This window comes from Anas platyrhynchos, chromosome 2 (assembly GCF_047663525.1).
Source record: "Anas platyrhynchos isolate ZD024472 breed Pekin duck chromosome 2, IASCAAS_PekinDuck_T2T, whole genome shotgun sequence".
Lineage (NCBI taxonomy): Eukaryota > Metazoa > Chordata > Aves > Anseriformes > Anatidae > Anas > Anas platyrhynchos.
In genome coordinates, this window is record NC_092588.1 from 80,242,530 (window position 1) to 80,257,984 (window position 15,455).

General features: G+C 47.6%; 1 long non-coding RNA gene across 2 annotated transcripts; it reads right to left on the reverse strand.

Moving 5' to 3' along the window:
- Positions 1 to 1,160: 1,160 nt before the first annotated feature.
- LOC119716080 (uncharacterized) lies at positions 1,161 to 4,701 on the reverse strand. Of its 2 annotated transcripts, XR_011807236.1 has the most exons (5): positions 3,971 to 4,701; positions 3,249 to 3,524; positions 2,856 to 2,976; positions 1,942 to 2,143; positions 1,161 to 1,864 (listed from the first exon to the last, which is right to left on the reverse strand). It is a non-coding gene; the product is annotated as an uncharacterized lncRNA (long non-coding RNA). The 2 variants fall into 2 exon arrangements; XR_005263762.2 differs by lacking the exon at positions 3,971 to 4,701 and having other exon boundaries at positions 3,249 to 3,813.
- Positions 4,702 to 15,455: the final 10,754 nt, after the last annotated feature.

The following is a 15,455-nucleotide window of genomic DNA, read 5'->3' on the forward strand; positions in this document are numbered from 1 at the left end:
AGGTGCGGCCTCACCAGAGCCGAGCACAGAGGGACAACCGCTTCCCTAGTCCTGATGGCCACTCTAGTTCTGATACAAGCCAGCTGTAGAGATATTTATCTGCATATATATGCAGCACTAGTCCATGTTCCTTGGAAAACCGGTCCAACTCTCTTCAAACCCCGTACATTGATGGTTTCCTCTAACTGGCACTGACGCTTCAGCTGGATCCTCTAAATCCCATGTTACTGCTTCTGCTTCCTAAGCAGGTGACAGAAACTCCTAAGCGGAGAGCAGAGGAGTTGTAGTTCTGTATCCAGGCAATATTTGGAAGTTTGGAAGATGCTTCCCTTGCTCAGCTGCCATCCCTATGTTAATCAGTCCCCCGATCTTTTGCCTTCCAGCAAAAGTCTTGATGCAGTTCTTAAGGCAAGTTCTTTCTGAAAATCCTCAGCCACCTCTGTGCACGCCAAACCTTTCCTGGCACTGTGCAATGCGCGGATGGCAACGATAAATCAGGTTGTGGAATGAATGGCAACGCGTGGGGAGGGACTTTTCAGGTGGCTTCGCGCTGTTTCGCAGGTCCCTGAATTAGAGGTAATGAGGAAACAAGCGGTAGAAACAAAACCTTGAGCGAGGCTGAGATCAAGAATTGGCTACAGTGTTCAAGAGGACCTTTGGGCAGTGGGCAATTGCTGGCTGGCTCCAGGCGCGTGTCTGAGGGTCTCTGACCAACTGTATGATAGATTCGGGCGCGTGGACAGCACGTGGGGCTACGGGGAGAGGACATGTAGTAGTGAAAAAGGGCAATAAACGCCTCCTGTTCAAGAGCCATCAGGAGTCTGTGTCTTGCGTCCCTTCAGCAACACAAAGATTTGGCTCCAGATCCAAAATGTCATGTATTTGGCAATTTTATTTATGGTAGCACTCCCCTCCCCTCCCCTCCTCTCCCCTCCCCTCCCCTCCCCTCCCCTCCCCTCCCCTCCCCTCCCCTTCCCTCCCCTCCCCTCCCCTCCCCTCCCCTCCCCTCCCCTCCCCTCCCCTCCCCTCTTTTGCTTCCCCTCCCCTCCCCACCCCTATCCTACCCTCCCCTCCCCTATGGTCCCTGTCCCTACGCTCTGCTACACTCCCCTCCCCTATACTACCCTACACACTCCTACACTCCCCTCCCCTATCCTACCCTACACTCCCCTTCGCTACACTACCCTACATTACCCTATGCCCCCCTCCCCTACACTCTCCTACACTCCCCTCCCGTATCCTACCCTACACTCCCCTAAACTCCGATCCCCTACACTACCCTATACTCTCCTATGCTCCCCTCCCCTCTAACACGCTACACTACGCTATGCTATGCTATGCTATGCTATGCTATGCTATGCTATGCTATGCTATGCTATCCTATCCTATCCTATCCTATCCTATCCTATCCTACCCTACACTATCTTCCCCTGCCCTGCCCTCCCTGTCCCTCCCCTCCCTGTCCCTCCCTTCCCTTCCCCTCCCCTCCCTTCCTTTTATTCCCTCCCCTTCCCTCCCCTCTTGTCTTCTTCTCTCCTCTCTTCTTTCTTTCGGGTAACTTCAAATCGCTTCAGGCGTTCTCATAGCTCCTATCCCTGGCTGATTCACGGGAACCCATCAGCAGCAACCAGAAGCGCTCCAGCTGCTGTGTCACTGGTCGAGCAACAGTCTCCAACTGGGAATTGCTGACTTCGTTGTGTGGCTCAGACAGGTGCCTTGCAGTTCCACCGTGGCCTGGACGTGTCCTCTTGCTGTGTCCCCACCTACAGCGCAGTTCTGCTTAGAAGCAGCAGCAGGCTTTGGAAGATGTCCCACTCCTTCCATTTTCAGTGCTTTAGCTTGGCTAGCCGGGTGGTGTCTGTCACTAGAAGACAACAACGAGATTTGGGTTAGAAACAGCTAACTGAGTAGTTCCTTTGCACAAGGGCAAGGAATATTTACCCCTTCCTACTGGAGGCTGCAGGGTCAGAGATAATGACAGGTCCTTCCGAGAGCTTTGAAATATCCCTTGGGGATGCTGAGTCCAGAGGACCAGAGCAAACCTGTCTAAAGTACACCGTGGAATCCCTCGGAATGACTTCCTAGCAGAAGCATGTGTCTGATACGGCTTCAGCTGGTTGCAGTGTTCTTCTGCACCTCATACCTAAATTCAGATGAGAGATCTCAATGAAGATGGAAAGGTTGAGAAATAGAGAAATCACTGATGTGCTTTGAGAACTTCTAAGGACTGAGTACTGCATCAATCCAATGTTGTAACATTAAGGATTGGTTAGAAAAGCAAACGTTAAAAACAAGGAAAGGGGAAGAACAAGTAAGCTTTCTTAAAGGATCTATTCTATTGAAGGTATCTTTAAAGAAGTAAATAAGTACTGAAATATATATGCAGATAGAGAGAGAGAGAGAGAGATACAGAAACCTAAGAGTCTGCTGTGCAGGTTAGCTTCTTGCTCTCTTTTCTAAAAGTCACAGTGAATGCAGCATCTGTGTGCGTTACAAGCATTACCCTCAGTCCAGCACAGGTACACACGAGAGGACAGCCTGCAGGTTGCGGAGGCAAAGCAACTGCTCTGGCTGGATGTGAAGAGCCAAGACAGAAGTTGCTGTCAGGGAAAAGATACGCAGAGGGGATGAAAAAGACGGAGTGTGCTTCCGACCTTCACAACTTCTAAGCAAGCGGAGATGAGGTTGTGGAAGAAGCAAATAAGCTGTTGATCTAGAAGCAGCCTGAAGATTGTCCTTAGGCAGGGCCTTGCATTCTTCATTTTTACAGCATTGCTTGCCTTCAAGCGCACGACGATGATTTGATGAACTTTCTACCACTACAGAAATGCACCGGATTCTTTCCCAAAACTTACGGGTGGTACTTGGCAATCTTGGTCAGCATTCTCTATTTCCTTCTTCATCTCAATTCTCTTTTGGCCTGTGAAGCTTTCCAGATCAGAGGAGAAGATCCACGGTAATACGGAGCTTTGGATCCTGCAAAGGAAACGAAGAATCCTACTGACAACTCTTTTCAACCTCGCCTGCAAGCATCACAGAAAAGAATACCGAAAGAACGCCGCTTTATCATGGGAAGCATAAATTGGAGCATAGGTGTCCTAGAGCTGAAGCGAGGTGAAGCAGGTTCCACACAAGGTGAAGGAGCACACCCATAAGCATTTCCATAAAGCCGTGTTTTCAAACAAAGGGTTAAGATTTAGATTTTCTTACAAGTGAAGAATGAAGAAAGAAAAGAAAAAGAAAATTACCAGGACATCCAGTTTTCCTCTCGCTTGCTTTGCTTCTTTCCGAATCTGAGTCTGGAGTGACAGTCAGGGAGCAGCGTTGTGCAGAAATGCCAAAGCCTCCCCAGCTTGTTGTACCTTCATCAGCAAGGGCTTTGATACTGCTGCCTCCTCAGCAACATCAGCCATTTCCGAGGAAAGCTGGTGTCCATCAGGTCAAATAGGAATGGGAAATCCCTCTTGCCACAACTTCACACTCACACCAGAGTTGGCAGGACAGGCCGATGGACAGAGAAGCATCTGCAAGAGTGTTAGAAAACAGACTTTAGATTTCCGTCAACCCAGGAAGAATTACTTGCTCATCCCTTCAAAGTGAACTCTGAGTAGAAGGAGGGGATCCCAAGCTGCATTCCTGACATCTATGCTGCAAAGTCATCCAATGGGACATGTTACTGTACCAGCCTGTTATGAACAGAAACAGGACTTTGAGGTTATGCTGTTGGATTAGAATTAAGCTCAAAGAGTTAGTCCTTTGACATGTTTTTGTTTGCAAGTGTTTTCACTGCTTCCCAGACAATGTCTCCAGCAAGCTAGCTGCTTGCTTCTTTTGTTCTGTTCTGTTCTGTTCTTTTTGATTCTGTTTTGTTTTGTTTTCTCAGCCAGGATTCTTAGGGAAATGAGATTAAAGACATCATATTGTATGTCCACCCATCCCTCCCTCCCCTTCGCTTGTCCAGAGCTTTTACCTCGTCCACCAGCTTGAATGAACTCGGTCCTAGGCGCAGTTGTGTCCAAGCCATTCTGTTCCTAGACGTGTTGTGAGAACAGACAGCTAAGTAGTGGGGAGAGGACGTGCTGCTGTCTGCAGTGTGACCTCAGTGCTTACCAAACAGTAGGGAATACACAGAGAAGGGCCTTAGGAGAACTTCAAGCCCCAGATACGTTTTATGTGGAAACCATATTTCCCAAGATAACACTGGACACAACTGCAGAATCAAAATGGATTCATTTCTTGGTTCATTCAACTCCTAGGTTTTAGTTTTAAAACGTGTCTGTCTTGGCTTAAAGCACTCTTCCAATCTCTATTTCCAGTTCCTAGGATTTCCTGAAATAGGGAATCCCACTTTTTCCTTTTACAACCTCCCAGTCTCTTCTTTTTTACCTCTCCCCAAGAAACTTAGCACTGCTCTCTTCATACTTGACAATAGATATGGGGCTGTATCAGCCAGAAGGAAGTTTCCTTCACACTTTCTGCTTCTTACGGTATCTGGGCTCTTACCTTTACACTTACTCGCCCTTCCTACATTAGCACAAAGAAAGTGTTTTGGAGATCTGATGTCTTGTTTTCCAGAAACTGCCCTGACTCACCTTTACGAGAGCTGTCCCACGCTGCGAGCACAAGTCTTGCAGTCTGGCCAGAGATTTGCCTTCTAAGTCAATAACCAAATCTGTTACAAAGTTAAGAACATGTAATGAATGGAAAGGAAATCCTTTTATTTTCATCGCAGTTCACTTTTTTTTTTCTAGACCAAGGATGAATCGTGGAGAACCACCAAAACTCAGGTGAAAAATGAAATGACAAATGTTAAGGTCAGGCAGCTTGCCCACTGCCATTGCTACCCTGAAAGCAGATGGAGTGCATCTTCATACGCCACAGCCTGAGACACTAGTCGACAGGCCAGCCCGTGTGAGGAAGTCCATTGCTGTCCTGAATTTTAACATGACAGGGGGACTCTTAAGCCTCTTGTTTATGCTTTAGTACTTGCGGTCTCTGGGAGGACCACAGCACACTCTTCTCTGTCTCCCCTTATTTGTTGATCATCTGTAGGAAGAAGAGAGCGTGCAGAGGCCCTCAGCCGTACATTGGGTCTGTTCTCACTCTGTGCAGCTCCATCATTGAGCAAAGTACCAACCTTGGTGCTTCTGTCAGGACTTGACACAAACTACAGAATACTAAAATGAAGCATTCACAACAAAACCCCATTTTTTTCCTCAGCCAAGCATCAAAACACTTACAGAAGGGCATGGTCCCCCTCTGTGCACCTCAAGGGGAGATGCACAAATCCTCACGTGGTTTCATCGCATCCAGCACCCTTCTCTGTGCCTCCCAGCTAAACGTGCGCAGAGGCAGCTGTTGCCACAGTGCTGTGGTGACACAATTCCGTTCTGTTTCTGAAGTCATCACCGCAGGCGCCTCCCAGTGACGGCACAACACTCTCTGTTGCTAGCGTGTCTGTCTCAGAAACAGCTAGGGAAGTACCACTATGCCCAAACTGACTTGAATTAGAGTAGTTCCCAAATTATTCCCTGCTCCCCTACATCTGTGGAAGGTGTGTGATCAATCTTTTCCTTGAGAAGGGATTACAGACCAAAAGAGCTTGATTCTGAGACGTTGCCCGTCCTTGTAGAGCAGTTCACCTTTGATTTCCATGTAAGAAAAAAGAAGGTGAAATCAACAATTCCCTTCCTCTGAGCTGGGAATAGGAAAGAAGCCCAATTCTCCAGGAAGCCTTCAAAAGGAAACTCTGCATTTCTTTGTTAAACACCTTGTTTAATTTCTTGAAAGAAATCTTTCCCAGGACTTTGCAACTGCGGTGCTTCGAAGCGGGTGGGCAGCCGAGTTCCAGCACGGCCGCTCTCTCACTCCCCCTCCTCAAAGGGAAAGGGGGAGAAAATACGATGCCAAGGGCTCCAGGGCTGAGATAAGGACAGGGCGATGGCTCAACAAGTATGGTGACGGGCAAAGCAGACTCAGCAGAGTGACCCTCAGGGTCCCTCCCTGCCCCTGCTCCCCGTGGGGTCCCTCCCACGGGATGCCGTCCTTCCCCAGCTGATCCTGCAGGGGCTGCCCACAGGCAGCAGCTCCTCAAGCACTGCTCCCACACGGCTCCGTCCCACGGGCTCCATCCATCCATCCATCCATCCATCCATCCCCCAGGAGCAAACTGCTCCAGCACGGGTCCCCCACGGCTGGGCGGCAGCTCCCCCCAGACCCCCTGCTCCTGCGGGGGCTCCTCTCCACGGGGGGGCTGCAGCTGCGGCCCGGGGCCTGCTCCTGCCCTGCGGGGGCTCTCCATGGGCCGCAGCCTCCTCCAGGCCACATCCACCTGCTCCACCGGGGGCTCCTCCACCCACGGGGGGGCTGCAGCGTGGAGATCTGCTCCATGGGCTGCAGGGGGACAGCCTGCTCCACCGGGGGCCTCTCCCTGCACAGCCCGCAGGGGAACTGCTGCTGCCTCCTGCCCTCCTGCTGCACTCACCTGGGGGGCTGCAGGGCTGCTTCTCCTCTCTTTCTCCCTGGGAAACAGCTTTTTGTTGTTACTTTTGTCCTCCTTTCTTCAATATGCTCTCCCAGAGGAACAAGCGACATCGTTTCTTGGCTTGGCTCTGGCCAGCAGTGGAGCCGTTCTCTAATGAGGGGCAGCTTCTAGATTCTTCTCACGGAAGCCACCCCTATGGCCCCCTGCAGCCCCCCTCTACCAAAACCATGCCACATGAACCCAATACAGGATGTGATACTGGATTTTATAGGAGTGTTACAAAGTACCGGGGAATGTGAATAGCCAGCTTGGTTGAAAAGTTTATGCCATAATTTTGTGAACTACCCTAAAGTTTCCTTAGCCACCATAAAGGAGATATGCCTCTCTTCCTTGCCTGCCTGTTCTTGTCCTCTTCCGTGTTTTGGCACAGAAGATGATGCAGCTGGTGATCTGGGTGCTGATCTGGCTAAAACTAAGTACAACAAGCCTTGTGGCTACATGCAGGAAAGCAAACCGAGATACGGAGTCCATAAATGTTTTGATAAACCAGATGGATCCCTTGCCAGGCCATCTGATTTTATTTGGTTTTATCTTCACATTTCTTTTATAGCCAATTTCTATTGCATGTCTAATGAAATGGTACTGCTTCTATCTGCTTTGGTAATTGTCTTTCCCCATGCATTGACTGGCATGTTGTCAGATGATGGATGGCCTCAGGCTGCTGTCTAAAAGACTCGGCAGTGGCAATGCTTGCAGGACTGTAGCAGATGCTTCGATGTTGCTAACACGGGTGCCGGGTTAACATTAAACTGTAATACATGCAAACAGAAGTGCCACTGACTTCATGAGATGGCTGGCCTGTAGTCATCCCTCAAATCCAAATGCCTCGTGATATTACATTAGGCATTTCCCTTATCCCACTCGTAACAACTTCTTTGCAATGCGGAAGCCTGTGTAGCACTTACAGAAGGGTGTTTTATGTGGATATTTGTTTTCTATAAGTACATAAAGAGATATCCATCTCGATGTATAATAAACACCCCATAAAGCAGCTTGACTCTGCATGGAGATTTGCAGCTGTGTTTACGTAGCCTGACACCGCAATATCAATACATCATCTCTTCCTCAAGGAAGTCTTGTTTCTCTCATTTCTTCTCGCCTTTTAAAGGCTCCGAGTTAGAATTTGTTTTGCTCCCACGTGACTGAAGTTTACCATCATCGTGTTGCATCTGCTTCTTAGCAGATGTTATGGAAACACGACAGCATGATAGAGAGTCGTGCTAACTTGATCTAACTGCACTTGCAAGAGATATGCTTGAATTTCAGCACCACTGGTGGGAATATGACTTGAATTAATGAACACGTAGGTCAGCTTTAGACCTTGTTTTCCTCACACCAGCAGGCTGCTAGGCTGCTTGGTGGGAGCCATGCTTATAGGAGATCATTAATACGCTCTGCCCAAACCTCTCCAAAGATGCTAGCAAACTAGCAGGAATGCTGTTCTGTGTGCTCTGCCGGTATCCCTTGCTATCAAGGAACAGAGTCTGCAGGATTCATCAGTGGAAAGCAGCTCCTTGTCTCTGTAGGTGGCTCAGCACTGACAGCACAGAGCTCTGCCCTTCCAAGGGAGGTCACACCTTCTGATCTCATTAGCAAACCTTTGACTTGCTGGGGTTTCCTGAAGTCACTCCAGCAGCTTGGTTAGGCAGATCTGCGGTTACTCAGCTCTGCTCTCTTGTGTGAGGTCGCTGTAGGGATTGATTTATTTCTTTGTAGAAATCAGACGGGGCCGATGGAGCATCTCGCTGTGTGCTTCTCTAGGAATACCTAAATAACACCATTAGGCCACATACACATGCATGCAGCTCAGACTCGCACAGAAACACGTGCACACTGCTCTAATACCAGAGGTTTCCTGGAGGTGGTAGGAAACTCCATATTTCACATTCACCACTCATTACGACACTTTGCATTACAGTGGCAGTAGGTAGAAGCTCTCATCTCCTTGTGCTGGGCATCGTCTGCACACAGCAGCTAGGAAATTCCTCTTTGGAGAGCGGATATGGCATTTCCTCCACACAGTCCTTCTGGAAGGTCATCTCTCCTCCACGTTGCCTTGGGCTGAAGGATAAGAAAGCAATTGATCTTGGTGTGCTGGATTTTCCTATCCCCTGTATTGCTTGTGCAAACTTAATATCCATGCCAAAGGCTTTGAGCGAGTCACGTAGAAGAGCCATGTTTACATGTATTTGTTGGCAACTCTCTGGTGCAGAGATATGTTGTGTGATTCCTCTAGTAATTGCAAAATATCTTACAGGTCTTAATAGCCTCATTTTTTTATTATTATTTTTTTTCATACAGACACCCTGTGGTGAAGGGAAGGGGGTGCTTCGTCCCCAGGTGGATAACCTCAGAGGATGTCCAGAAGGAGAGGGCTATCTGTTGAGATTTAAGTCCAAAGCAATGTTTTACAGACTGAAAGCATAAACTTGCCATTAGCCTAATATAAATAGCTCTTCCATATGTTTGGTCTACTCTTCCAGCATATTTTAAGTTAAACCCATCATGCTGCTAATGCTGGGAGATGCTTGTGGGAAAAGCCTGGAGGAAAAGCAGTGCTTCCCTCCTCCCCCAGGCCCAGGATATTTTTCACGCTCCTCAGAACTGCTGATAGATCTCTAAGAATTTAACTTTGGTCCCTTATCCTGTTCAGGAAATGCCCTGTCAAAAAGGATTGTCTGCAAAGTGGTTTCTATCTCACAGTACGGTCTGCAGGACTTCGCTCTCAAATTGCTTTATTCCAGGTGTTCAGGCTTGACTTCTGCATTCCTAGAAGTGACTAAACGTGGATTTTACAGTCGCGTGTCCTGCAGATGAGGATTTCTGGGTCAACCCCAAAGCAGCACGCGGACTGGAAGGAGATTCTTCGCCCCTTTGCGGTGTGCTCTTCCATCCTGCCCTCTGCCACCCACTCAGCAGACCTGTGTGACTCTTCCTCCCCACCCCAGTGCGTGGTGCCGTGACCCACCGGCCGATCGCCCTGAACTCGCTCGCACTGCTGGGACCTGACTTGCAAATGCCAGCTGTCTTTGCTTGAGGAATGGCAGCCTGGCAGCTCTCCAGGCTTCCCACTGGACCTGGTCCAGCCATTTATTGGGGGAACTTTTGCTCCTCCTCTTGGACTTTGCAGCAATTTTTATCCCCCTGGGTGATTTGCCTGGTACCGGGTAGAGAAATCCAATAAAGAGTCCTGGGAATTTGCTCTGTGCTCAGCAGCACACAGATGCTACTGAGCTCAATCCTGTTTCTTCTCTAGCAATATACAAGAGACTGCAAAACCAATAAAAGCTACTTTAACCTGTGGAAGTAAATAGCTTGGTGGGACTGTGTGGCAAGGAAAAAAAGAAGCTACATGTACTGGGAATTGAGCCAGGGTCCAGATTTGAGGACCAGTAGGAAACATAGGGCAGGTAGAAGAGCATTAATTTCATGCTGTGCTTCATTTTGGGCCAAGACTGAACTTCTTTCTTTCCTGTGCATTGCTAAGACTCTTCTCCTTTATGTGTTTGATAAAATGAACCAAGCAAACCAAGAGTCACTCTTGTTCAGGCTAATGTCCGGTGCTGCACCCTGTGCAAATCCCATCCCCACAACGTGGGGCCACGCAGCATCCTCTTTGCCTACCCTTTGTGTCGGTGTAAATGTCTTCAGAGGGGATAGTCCACAAGCCAGCAGTTTAGATGCACGTCAGTTAAAAAAGTGCCACACACCGGGTTAAAAAACCTTGTTTTCTTCGCACCGAGGGAAACATCCATCTTAATATATTGCTGCTCTGACAGAAGAAGCAGGAGTGCGTATGAGCTGCTCCTCAGGATGGAAACTGCTGCTGCTGAGCTGTCACCCTCGCACAAGCCACCGCTTGCTCATATATATTTTAATGCAGGGTGTGGGAAATCAATCAAAGGCTGAGGTAAAACGAAAACCTCCGAAAGCAGCAGGTCAGCTGGAAAAACACCCTTCTCCCACGTTCCCCCGTGGCCATTTAAAGAGGCGACCTGCAGCAGGGAAGGCAGATGGCCCAGCGATTTGACTACATTGACCCTTCACCTCTGTAACCGTGCCTGATGTTGGAGGTGAGGATTCACCCGGTTCCCACCACTTTGTGGGAATCAGGGATTCAGCCCCTGTGGCCGAACAGCCTGGCAAGGCTGGGGGAGCTGCGTCATCTCCTGCTTAGCAGAGACAGAAGATCAGCTGGAAGGTCAACGCCAGCAGCCGTGCCCCCCAGACTGAGCCAGGGGCTTGCAGAGTGCTCGTGCTCAAGGGCACATCCCTGGCTTCACCTCTGCCACACAGACCTGGGGTTGGGTCATCAGAAAGGCTTGGTGCCTATCGTGGCTGTCCTTCTTGGTCATGTCTTGCCGTGACCTTGGATCGTCTGAAGCGAACGGTAGCAATTGCCCCTTCCCCATTATCCTTGATAATGTCTTATTAGTAATTGCTGTAATTACTTATAATTGCCCGTGATAACAGACTGGCAAGGCTCAGCATAAGGTTGGTTTCTGCATCGTGGAAACCTCTGGGTGGGGGAAATAAGTTGCTCAGTAGTTAGTCACTGCTCTCTTTCATGATAATGTGCTTCAAGTTAACTAAAGCCGCAGCTCAGGACAGGGTAGTTACATTTAGAGTATCGGACTGAATTCACCTTTCTGCATTAGATCTAATGTCTCTTTTAAGGCAATTCCAGGCCACAGAGAACTTCAAGAAGTAGCTGGGCCCCCCAGGGAGTACATGCTGCATTACCCAACCACGCTTTGAAGAAGCAGATTGTGTCCAGGAGCATGCCCGTGACTAACTGCGAGCTGAATAATTCATCCAAGTAATATCCAAGTATCAGAGAATTTATCTCACCTGAATAGGGAAGGAGTTGGCTCCTTGGTTTGATGTTCTTGGAGAACCAGTGCAATGTTATCCTAAACCGAAAATGTCTATTTCAGAAATCCTAGGCAGAGAAAGGGGTAGGGCACCTGTGGAAGAGGCAATTTATCACCAGGAAGGGTAGAAGGACTGCCACCCCAAAACCAGGACTCTGTGGGTTGGTATGGGTTTCCTGACAGAAAACAGTGCTCCTCCTTTGACCCCAAACAATATGGGAATTGACAGAGTTGCTACTCTGGTATTTATCAGAGGTATTTCTGGACCAAGTCCGTGTGTCCAGCTGCTGCAGTCTCTCTCCCCTGTGCTCAGGGGGCTTCAGATTCAGACCTCAGTTCTCACTCTTGCATTTTCTCTGCTGGGCTGAACCTGGTTCTTTATAACCGCTGGAATTTGGGGATTCTTAGAGGGAGGCTTTCTGGGGAGAGATGAATGCAGAAGCTGTGCAGGAAAGGATTGTGAAAAATTGCATCAATGCAGCCGCATTTTACTGCACACCTCTGCAGTTCTTCTCTTCAGTCTACATCAGTTTTCTTTATAGATATAAATTTAGGACTTCAGCTTGCAGTAATTTAGTATGTGTGAGACATGTCCATAACTCTACCTCAAAATGCCCTCTCATGGAGTCTGACGGGCACTCGTGCTGTATGCAGACATGTATGCCTTTCAGAGCTCTGCCCACCAGACCTACCTCCCGGGTTATTGGGACAGGAGGTGGGTGACCGGCTGACTGGTGGGGTGGAGGAGGACCCAGCAGACTGACGACTGCCAGAGTGGAACCTGTGAGCAAATAGTTTAGAGCTGTTTTGATTGATGCTTTATTTTCTGACGTGGAGATCGTAGCCTGGTGTATCCTGGCAATAATATGCTGTATCCTGTCCAGCCTGGAGGCAACTCCAAGCCTTTCGCTCAGGAAGCAGCCCTGTGGAGCCACAATGGAAACACCACCATGCACATTATTTTTGAGCAGACGCGATGGGCTGAAAAGAAACATATTTTTTTTGAGAGTGTGTTTCCTGGTGCTTTTAGTAATGGCATGACTTACTGCCAACGAAGAAATTGCAGAAGAGTTGAATTCACCATCTTGTACATGTATCTGCTGACCCTTTTGTCTGTTTGATTTTAATTCATTTGGGGGTTGCTCAATGAAATGTGGCTTCATTTTCTTTTCTACCTCTAGTAAGCTTCACTCTCTAGTAAGCTTTACATTGAGGACCCAGGAACAAAAAAAGCAAATTTCAGCATTTTCCTTTGTACTGTTTCTTGGGTTTGAGAAAAGAACCACAAATACTATGGGTATTTTTGCTTTTATGTATGTTCCTGTACACAATTGTTGTTTGTATAGAATTTGCATTTTCAAACAAATTTGGCTCTGTGGTGTCTCTCTTCATCCTATTCAGTTAAACCCAGTTGTTCTGGATTCTTTTTATGGGTGTACATGTGTGCGTGGTCTGATATTTGAAGAAATGAGTCCTTCAGGTGGACACGTCTGCTGATTTCATGTAACCTCACATGGCTGTGGTAGCTCTGTGTGGATGGGCTCAGACAAAGCCACTGTCAGGGAGGCTTGAGCAATTTCAGAAAGTGCTGAGGAGTCCTCCCAGTGAAAAGCAGACCTTTTATTTAAAGATTGGCCAGATCAGACACGCTTAGAGATTTGTGCATTTTATTTAGGTAACTGTAGGAGATGCAGTATGCTCACTAAGAAATGTAAAGACAGGTTCGATTTACAGGCATGCCTTATGTTCTTGTAAAGGAAAACTAGGAGGAATGGTGTTTAGTTCCCTGGAAACAGGCACATACAAATTGGAAGCTGAAGATCAGAGGAGCTTATAAAGGATCTCCAAACTGAAAGCAAATGCCCTGAGGAACAAATATTCTGCATGATTCTTTATATATATTTTTTTCCTTTATTTATTTTTTCCCAGTGTAGCTTTCATTTAAGCCTCTCTTTGGATCCTAGCTTATTCACTCAACAGCTCCAGAAGTGGATTTTAAATTGATACTCTTTTATGAAAATGTCTGGCTTAAAATTACTCAGAGCAATTAAAAAAAAAAAAAAAAAAAATCCCCTGGCATCCTTTGATGTATAAAGCACCAGCCTTTTAGGTAGTGTTTCTCCCTTAGGGCAACAAAAGAGTGTAAGAGCCTTTAACTTTAACCAAATCCACAATGGGAAGTCCCGCATGGCAGAGGCCTTTTGCTAGCATGCAGTGGCTCCTCTTGCCCCAGGCTCCCTGAAGGGGGAGACCACCAGGCAAAGAAAACCTTTTCAAAATTCCCACCCAAAAAATCTTGGGATTTTTTTTTCCCTGATTGCCAAATTCATGGTGAGTGGCACAGTTTGGATGGGGCAGAAAAGCCTGTCTGTCCCTGAGTGACGCAGGTTTAAGGTGTGCCACCGTCGCCCCTGCAAGGCCGAGATATCGGTATCGGGGCTATCGTTTAGCACCACAGAGCACGAGGTGGCTGTTATGACGTGCTTCGCCTGCCATAAAAAGCTGCTCGTTGCAGTTTATCGAGGTTTATTAGCTAATGGTGCTGTTGTTGGCCACTGTGTAGTTTGCACAATGTTGGCATGGGCGGCAGCGAGGCCTCAGAGGCCTGTGCCGAGGACTGGGCCCTCAGGCACCAAAATCAGGTACATCCAGGCCTGAAGGCAATGGGGTCTCTTAGCAGGGACAGAACTTGTACACCAGCTGTACAAGGGTGCCATCTGAAAGTGTGGCTGCCCAGGGATTTCTTTAATCTATCTGCCTTGTCTGAGTCTGGACTTGTTTTAGTATCTGTACCATGCCTTTGCTTCTGTGTGTGTGCTCTGGGGGCCCTGTAGGAAAGGGCAGTCATGGCATCATCACACCAGCTTTGGGGAGCAGATAAATGTGTTTATTGCCAGTGTGGGGCAGGGACAGGGGCCAGCTGGGTGGGTACTACAGGGTTGGGAAGGAGGGGACCCAGTGGAGTGCTTTACCCCAACAGTAAATCTGTGGTTAGTTGGGTGTATGGAAAGCTTGGTAGTCCTTGGTAGTGTCTCTTGATTTCCTGAGATGTAAGTGAGCCAGGACAAACTGTAACAACACAATTATCAGGAACTTTATTTTTGTCCTACCAGCAAATCAGGAGGACACTCATTACTTGCTAAAGCAGACATAAGGACATTAAGGCATGCCTTTTTGTTGAGCAGCCTAGCCTGGGCAAAAGTGCTACGCGTGTTCTCCCAGTCATCTTACCAAGGCTCTGAGATAACGCTGTCTCCTCTGGAAAGAATAATAATAAATAGTTTTATTGTTGGTGGGCACCTTCTCAGTCTCTCCAGCTAAATCTAACTTTTTAAGACACAATAGTAGTGTTGGTAATTTTTTTTTTTAATTATTTTTTTTTTCCTATCAGTTATTTGGATCTAGAGCTTTGGTTCAGAGTGCTACATAAGGAAGTATGCACAGCAAATAGGGCCAAATAACCATGAAATGATCTCTTTTTATGCAGATTCTGTGGGTTAAGAAACTATGGGAATGAGCTGAGACCCTGTTGCTTGGATAAAGTGTAAGACTCATAAATGCTCTGGCCTTGACACTCTTTAGCCTTGGGCAAGTCATTCAGCTTTTTTTGGCTCTGCTTCCTCTAAAGATGTAGTGTAATAACACCTCACTTACCTGACAGGCCTTTCTGTGAGCTCATTATTAGTGTCCATAAAATACCTTGCAGACAAAAAATGACACTGACAGCATCTGAGGTTATGACACTGAACCAGCATCATTTCATGGCAATGCTTATTTGCAGTTTATTGAAGCTCCAAGGGTGGAGCCAGATGTTTTTTGCTGCTAGAGCACCTGCATTCTTCGTCTTCCTTTACTCTCACTCCAAAAGCAGCCTGATGCTTCCTGTAACATCTTCCTTAATTGCAAGCAAGGGCTTGAAACTCACCTATGATCAAAGGCTGCACTTTGACAATTCAAGTGCAATTAAATGTGAGTCTCAAGTAGGGTGCTGCAGTTTAATATTAATTCCGTGCTCAAGTGTGGGCATAAAACCAGAG